We start from the raw sequence: 9,354 nt of genomic DNA, 5'->3' as shown, positions 1-9,354 counted from the left end.
AACTTTTATAGTAGAAACCGCTAGTGACACCTCAATTAAAATAATAAAAATGGTTAAGGACTGTAAGATAGAATTAGTGGGACATGATTTCCCTATTACCTTGTATGTTATGACCTTAGGATGGCTCAATGTGGTTTTGGGAATGGATTGGTTGTCTGAGTATGAAGCTCAGATATTGTGTAAAAGTAGGATAATAAGGTTAAAGTCCTTGGATGGTAGTGTGGTGATGGTTTATGGTGATAAGGAAAGTTCTGGGCTTAACGTCATTTCGATGATAAAAGCCAAGGGTTTTTTAAGGCGAGGGTGTGGTGCCTACCTGGCGTATGTTGTCAACGCTACGACCGAGTGGTGACGATTTATGGTGATAAGGAAAGTTCTGGTCTTAACGTCATTTCGATGATAAAAGCCGAGGGTTTTTTAAGGCGAGGGTGTGGTGCCTACCTGGCGTATGTTGTCAACGCTACGGCCGAGATGAAAGATATGAAAGATGTTCCTATTGTGCGCGACTACCCAGAAGTATTCCTTGAGGATCTTCCGGGGTTGCCACTAGAGCGAGAGATAGAATTCCAGATAGATTTAATACCAGGAGCCCAGCCCATCGCGAAAGCGCATTACCATCTAGCGCCGTCTGAAATGAAAGAGTTGATGTCCCAACTGCAAGGACTCCTCGACAAAGGTTTTATAAGACCGAGTGTTTCTCCGTGGGGGTACACCAGTGTTATTTGTCAAGAAGAAGGGTGGAAGTATGAGAATGTGCATAGATAATTGCGAGTTGAACAAGCTTATGGTAAAGAATAGATATCCTTTGCCAAGTATTGATGATCTGTTTGACCAATTGCAAGGTTCAAGTTGGTTCTCACAAATAGATCTCAGACCAGGCTATCATCAGCTGAAAGTGAAGGAGGCAGACATCCCTAAAACAGTGTTCCGGACGCGGTATGGGCACTACGACTTCCTCGTGATGTTTTCGGTCAATCGAATGCTCCTACAACATTTATAGACATGATGAATAGGGTGTCTCAGCCGATGTTGGATAAGTCAGTTATCATCTACATTGATAATATATTGATTTATTCAAAGAACGAGTCTAATCATGCTGAGCATCTGAGAGAGGTATTGGAGACTCTGAAAAAGGAAAAGTTATACGGTAAGTTTTCGAAGTGCGCATTCTGGTTACGAGAATTGCAATTCCTAGGTCACGTGATAAATCCTGAAAGGATTACCGTGGACCTAGCTAAGATTGAGGCGACAACGAATTGGAAGACTCCACAGAATCCGACTGATATATGAAGCTTCTTAGGGTTGGCTGGCTATTATAGGAAACTCATCGAAGGCTTCTCCAAGATAGCTGCACCGTTGACCGGTATGACCCAAAAGTCGGTAGTATTCAGTTGGGGTATGTTTCAAGAGGAGGCTTTTGAGGAATTAAAGAGAAGACTCACGCAAGCTCCGATCCTTGTTTTATCCGATGGTGACGAGGATCTGATTGTTTGCACTGATGCTTCGCATCATGGGTTAGGTTGCGTGTTAATGCAACGAGGAAAAGTGATAGCTTATGCGTCTAGACAGTTGAATGTTCATGAGAGTACTTATCCGACGGTTGATTTAGAGCTAGCAGCAGTAGTCCATGCTCTCAAAATATGGAGACATTATCTATATGGTACTATGTGTACTATTTACACCGACCATAAGAGTTTAAAGTACTTCTTCGGTCAGAAAGAGCTCAAATGAGGCAGAGAAGATGGTTAGAGTTGATAAATGATTACGACTATGATATTAAGTACTACCCTGGTAAAGCTAATGTAGTCTCGGATGCATTAAGCCGTAAGAATGAGAAAGTCATTGCAACAGTGAAGTCAAACCAGCTGATTATGAACTCAAGTCCTTTTGAAGAAATCATCAAGGTGCAGTCTGAGGTACTGGTAGATGAAGGGCTAGTGAAGAAAGAAAGGATTTTCGGTCAGCAAGACGAGTTGATGGAAAACACGCATGATGTTAAGACTAGGTTTGACCGTATGTGGATCCCACGCCATGGAAATCTTAGAGGTCGAATATTAGATGAAGCTCATAAGTCAAGGTATTCAATTCATCTAGGAACCACAAAGATGTACCAAGATTTGAAAAGAGACTACTGGTGGATAGGAATGAAGAATGATGTGGTAGATTATGTCAGTAAGTGCTTAACTTGTTTACAAGTAAAAGCAGAGCGTCAGAAGCGTTATGGAAAGATGCAACCTTTGGAGACACCAGAATGGAAATGGGAACCCAGCACCATGGATTTCATAACTAAGCTACCTCGTACAGCTAAGCATCATGATACCATTCGGGTGATAGTGGACGTTTGACCAAAAGTGCTCACTTTCTGCCTATACGAGAGGTTATCTCGTCAGAAACGTTAGCAAGTTTGTTCATCAAAGAGGTTGTGACTAAGCACTGAGTACTGTTATCGATCGTGTCTGATAGAGATACTCGGTTTACTTCGAGATTCTGGAAGAAGTTCCATAAAGCTATCGGAACGAGATTGAACATCAGTACGACGCATCATCCTTAAACAGATGGACAATCTGAAAGGACGATCCAAACCCTTGAGGATATGCTACGTGCTTGTGTTTTAGACTTTGGAGGAAGTTGGGATGATCATCTGCATCTAGCAGATTCTCCAATAAAAACAACTATCATTCAAGTATTGGTAGGCCGCCATTTGAAATGCATTATGGTAGACGATGTAGAACCCCGGAATGTTGGGGAGAGATTGGTCAGAAAGAGATGGGGAGTTTGGAAGTTGTTCAAGAAATCTCTTCAAATTTTGATCAGATCAAGGCAAGAATGAAAGCTGCACAAGACCGTCAGAAGTCATATGCTGATAAGCGGTGACGACCGATCGAGTTTAACGTTGTTGACAATGTGATGCTCAAGGTCTCGCCTTGGAAAGGAGTCATTCATTTCAGGAAGAGGGGAAAGCTAACTCCAAGGTACATTGGACCATTTAAGATCGTTGAGTATGTGGGTGAGGTAGCATACAAGCTAGATTTACCCGAAGAGTTAGAAGAAATTCATTCCATCTTCCATGTTTCTCACTTGAGGAAATGTCTAGCTGATGACATGTCTCACGTGCCATTAGTAGACATCGAAGTTGATGAACAATTAAACTCCATCGAGTAGCCCGTAGGGATCATTGACCACGAGAAAAGCAGCTCTGTTATAAAGTTATCCCTTTGGTGGAAGTAATATGGAAGCATCGTAAGGGATCGGATGCCATTTGGGAAGTTGAAGAAGAGATGCACAAGTTTTATCCAGAATTGTTTCAGTAATAATTAGGTTTCGGGGTAGAAACCTTTTTAAGGAGGGAACACTTGTAACATCCCGTTTTCTCGTTTCGGTTAATAAAATAAAAGATGAGTTATTATGAGTTAGGCTTGTGTTGGGATAAGTATATGGATAATGGACTTGGGTTAATAAGTAAAGGAGGAAAAGACCATGGGCTTAAGCCCATTACCCAAGATATAAATACCATATTTACCATTAATTAATTCATTATCATCCATTCCATACACCACCCAAAACACACACTTAAGTTCTTTTTCTCTTCCTCTCTTTCTCTAAACCGAAACCAAGAAGAAGAATCGATCCCGACCAGAGGTAATGATAGTGTGATATTGTATGGACCCAAACCCGCTAGATTTAGTCGCGAAACGACGAGCTGACACCCTTAATCCGTTAAAGTCACAAGATCCGGGCGGAATAGGGTATAAACCGATCAAAATATGAGCTTAGCGGTCACCCTAGCTCAGATCTGGATCGAACGGGAAAATAACTGAGATATGCTTTTCCGGCGAGATCCCAGTTTTCCGGCGATGACGGCGCCGGAAAAGGTGTACGAGGATAACGAATGACAGAGAATGTTTCTGACATTCTCTGACCTAACCCTAGTTCGTTAGCGGAGACATAACGAATTAACAAGGAATTCGTTTGACCCATTCGTTTAGAAGATATAACGAATTAGAAGCAGTTCGTTAAGCCATACGTTAATTAATTCGTTAACGGATAACTGACGAATGAACCCCTAGTCGTTATAAAAAGCCAGTTCGTTATAGAAGCCAGTTCTTTATAAAAAGCCAGTTCGCTATAGAAGCCTGTTCTTTAAAAAGGTCCATTCGTTAAGAAACAATGAAGGAGTTAACTCGTTAAAGAACTGGATGACGAAATGGATAACGAACTAAAGTTTGAAAGAATGACAGAAAGGTCCCTGAACTTATAATAAAATGGATTAATTACAAAGAAGCCTTCGAACTTTTGAGTTAGAAAATAAAATAATAAATTAGAATTCTAATGAAAAATGTGTTAAGATAGATTAATGGAAATAAAATATTTCCAAGCTGACTTGGCAACTCAACCCCAGTCAGAGGCTCTACCCTTTGGACCCTACTAGGGCCTGCCGCCCCTAGAACCCCGCTGTCAGGGGAGCTGCCCCCGGACCCCCGTTCGTTGGGGGTTATAATTAGAATAGAAACGCGATATGGGTAGTGATAGTTAGTTGATACGTGTAATTGTTATACAGTTAGTCGCGCACAGCTAAAGAAAGGAATAACTATTAATGGTGAACGTAACCGAGTTCAGGTGAGTTTCTAGCCTGATTCCTTGTTCAGTTTTCTGGGCTGTGTGCATACTCGATGTGATTGGTTAATACACTTACCTTAAGTGGTAAGTGTATGCCTTATATGATTTATGTACGAATGAATGCTTGACGATGCATGAATGATCTTCGGATATTGCATGTACCGTCAAGGGATAGGTTAAAGATATAATTGATATATATATATATATATATATGTATGTATATACATATATATGTGATATATAGATGATGTATGTATGTATGGAAGGTATGGTTAGAAAGGGAAAGAACCCTAATAATATCCGCGAATGTAGGAAACAAACCCTAATAGTATCCACGAATGTAGGGGACGGACCCTAATAATATCCACGAATGTAGGGAACGGACTCTAATAATATCCGCAAACGCATGGAACGGACCCTAATAATATCCGTGAATGTATGAAACAGACCCTAATAATGTCTGCGAAGGTTATAGGACGAAGTATATGTATATGTGTATGTATGAAAGGAAAGAATGAAAGTATGATCGTATGAATGTATGAAGAAAGGTAAGGAACTATGTACGTATATGTGCCTTCGGGTGTGTGTATAAGAATGTGTATGGATGTATTGTATGTTATATGATTAACTAGAACTCACTCAGCGTAGCTGTCTTTTAGTATGCACGCAAATGAGTAGTATGGGGCAGCTCACTTGATGAGGACACATGGCATGGAATGGAAGATATTGGCATCTCAAGGAAATGCTATGATGTTTTAAAGACAATGTTTCATTTTTAAATGACTACGAATGTTTGTTAAGACAATATTTGAATGTTATGAAATGTATTTTGGTTGAAGTTTATATTTCGCGTAAAGTTTTAATTAACTCTGATATTTAGAACTGTGTTTATGAGTAAATCCAACGTCCAAAGTAGTCGTATCTTGACAAACAACTATCTGTCGATCATTACCGTCACCACCACCATTGCTAGTGCCTACAGTTGATGATCCGTGTGCTTGTTTCGGCTCACTTTCACTTGCACCAGCAGCATTAGGATCCTTATCTTCATCACCGTTCTTCAATTTATTTAAAGCGTCGTCTTTGCAAGTCAGTTGAAGAATAAGGTCCTCTGGCTGCAACAATCTCACGCATCTCCTTTGTCTCATTCAGACAGTAAGAGATATTACCCATCAGATGACATTGATTCGTCATCATTTGTTCTTGTAATTGACGATCAGCCGCCATTTGATTATCATATAAATGAATCAAACTAAGAAGCATATTAATCTGCTGTGTAGGTGGAAAAGTATGAAATGAAGCTGGTACAGGCTGCACTGGACCTTGTGGACAGCTAATTCTCATAAATGATAAAGCCGAGGGTTATGTCGGCATCATTGTAGGAGCAGGAGAAATCACCGTTGATGTTGCAGGATGTGTTGCTATAGGAGATAAAATAGATTGAGGAATTGAGCCAAGCCATGGATCGGATGAAACGGTCTTCTTAAGAGTGCGGGGTGCTAATAGTAAGCGACACCACCGCCCGTTGTTGCACAGACGACCTAGGCACCTGTGGACTTATCTCCACACCCGAACCTCGTCGAACTCGACGTTTTGGAGGTTCTTTGATCACTTCCGCCTTACCCTTCATTTTCCATTGAGCGACATAAGAACTAGCTGCCTCATCCTTAACACGACGTCCATCAGCCCCATTTTCCCTGTCTCCTTCATTTCCATCATCATCATCACCATTGTTCCCACCTGGTCCATCTTCATGTTCAGAATCCGAGTCGTCATGGATCCAACAATCATCAGAAGGACATACATAATCCGGATTCGCCAAGTGACCAATTAAACGTTTGGTCCTTGGACGATCTTATGGTGCTTGACCATGATATGTCTTCATTCTCTTCATCGAATCTGTAACACCCCGACTAAAGCGGAATACGCCCAAGTGTGACGTACAGATTGCTCAAAACACATGTGACACTATTAAGTGACAACAATATCATTAATTAATTTAAACATCAAGTACACAAGTTTGTAACAAGAAATACAAGAAAAAATACAAGAAAAATTAACAACTTGTCCATTTTTTAATATAACCTAAGTTCTAGTGTCCTCGTCACGGCAACATTATCTAAATAAGGTACATGTAGCATATATAAAAAATAAGGTCAACTAAATGAATAGTTGGTGAGTTCAAACAAGTTTTGATAAGTAAATAAAAATCTACAATTCAATGAACAAGTGTAAATGAGCAAGTAAGGTCCTTTCCAACTGGGATTGTGCGTCAACGTACTCAGATAAGCGCAATCAAGGTCCTTTCCAGTTGGGATTGTGTACCAACGTACTCGGATAATGAGGTCCTTTTCCACTCATGACAACAAATGTCTTGAGCGCAAAGGGGAGCGTATGACCATACTATCTTGAAGTAATCCATGATCAAGTAATATTGAATAAGTAACAAGTAAACACACAAGTCCATGTATCGAATTGTAGTTTGTAAATAGTGGATAAACAATGTTGTAATTTGGATAGGATATATATATGCTACCTCCAAAAGTAATAAAAGAGTAAAAAGGGGTGTGAGAAATTCACTTTGAAGTCGAATAGAAACTTTAAATAAAACCGAAAGCGTGTAAAAAGAACCGAAGCAATTGAACTTCACAACTAAAATGAAACGCACAAATAAAATATTAACTAGCAACTTATAAAAGTAAATAAATCTATTTCCCGGAAATTAGAAGTGTATATGTTATCATGGAGTTTTGATAATATAATATTATTGTTAAGCTTTAACGAATTTTAACGAATTGTTAATAAACTAAGAATTTAATATTAGTTTAAATTATGAGATTAATATCAACTTTGAATATTATAAGGGTTACGGAAATATTGGTGTTAACGATATATTTTATTTTTAAAACAAAAGTGTTAACGGATTATAAAGTTTAACTAACAAAACATAATATATATATATATATATATATATATATATATATATATATTAAATGAGTTTAAAATGAATTTATCAAGTTTGAAATATTTGTTTTTAGGTGACAAATCATAGATATGGTTTAAAAACTAATTTATTTAACTTAATAATTTTATTTGATTTATATAATTTTATAGGTTTTAATTTGGTTGTTATATAAAAGAAAATGATTTCAAATAAAATAAAAACAAGGAGAACACTCTGACCCGAGTTTGAACCTGGGTCCTCTAGCTGATACAAATAGGTTCGAAACACTGGACCATATTGGTTTTTTTTGGTATAATAATGGAAACAGAAAACATATAAACACACCTACAAGTTCATCTTCTTCAATCAAAACCCTAACTTTATAATATGTTAATTCGTTCCATGTTTGCATAATTAAGTTTAGGGGTTTTGTTAATTGGCTAAAATTGAATCCAAACCATATAATTATTACCTCTAATGATGCCGGAAAGGAGATGAACGGCGAGTTGGTCGGAACCGAAATAATAAGAACAAATTACTGATTATAGAGTGTATGTTTGTGTATATTGATGCTTGGAAAAAGTTTAGTTGAATGTTGGAATCCTATTTATAATCCGATCGATCGAACGTTTAGTGGGTGTTTAATAGGTTGTTAATGATGAAATATCTTACGTATTATTGATTAGAGTTGATGGAGAAATCATTTGGATGAAATAACGGATCAAATCGGAGTGTAAATCTATGTTTATAAAGGTTGCCGAACTGTTTTCCGGTCGCCGGAGATGGCGCCGGAAAAGCGGTCGGAATAACGTGGGCGATGGGTGGTGGCTGCTGCATTTTAATTATTATTATTATATTATATTTTGAATTGAAGTTACACTTTCAGCCCCTGAACTTTCAATATCTTTATAAATATAACTTAGATTCTATTTACGAGTTAAACCTTGAACTTTTAAATGTTATTTAAATGAAATAAAAGTTAATGATTTGGGATTATGTTCGTATTATACTCGGATAGTTCAGAACTCGTTTAAGTAAGTATGTTAGACCTTGAAGTTTCGTTATTGAATCACACGACATGAAAAAAAATAAAAGAACGAATAGTGGCTATTAAACGTCGTACTTGTTATTAAATAAATGGTCGATTATTATATATATAATATACGAATGATATGAATACATAGAGACATCAAATTAAGTCGTTTAACGTACATAATACAAATAAGTAAGACGAAACTTGAAATATATATTTATATTTATACATATATTTATAGATAAAACCGAAAATTTAAAAACGGGTCGGATTTTCGGGTTTGAAAAGTAACGAATGTTACATTATCGACTGACAATTGTTCTAATGTCAACACATCATCTTATAATGACTGATAAATCATCAGATCAGAAATCAAGCCCTGAATAAATAGTTGCACGAATCATGGACATATGAGAAACTTATTCCGACAATTTTTAACCAAACAATTCTCCTTTAGATGGTAGAAAATAAGCTCGGAGAAATTGAACGATTTGTTCAAAATAAGAGCGAAGAAAGCGGATTGGAGCATTATCCGACATTCATCAAATCCACCTTTGCGTCCCCTAAGGCAATGAATCAAAACGTGTAGTAAGTACTTGAATGGAGCACACAAGTACGCCTTGTTATATTGAGAACGGTCAAGGTCTCCAGTATAGAACAATGGCTGAAATGGTCCAAGAATCAATGTCTTATCAAATTCACATGGAAGGTACATGTTATCAGCGAATTTCAGCACTCGACGTATCACACCAGGAGTAAC

This window comes from Bidens hawaiensis, unplaced genomic scaffold, assembly GCF_021521415.1.
Source record: "Bidens hawaiensis isolate Kalapana, Puna unplaced genomic scaffold, B.hawaiensis_p1.1 tig00003219_1, whole genome shotgun sequence".
Taxonomy (NCBI): Eukaryota; Viridiplantae; Streptophyta; class Magnoliopsida; order Asterales; family Asteraceae; genus Bidens; species Bidens hawaiensis.
Note: the sequence above shows the minus strand (reverse complement) of the source record.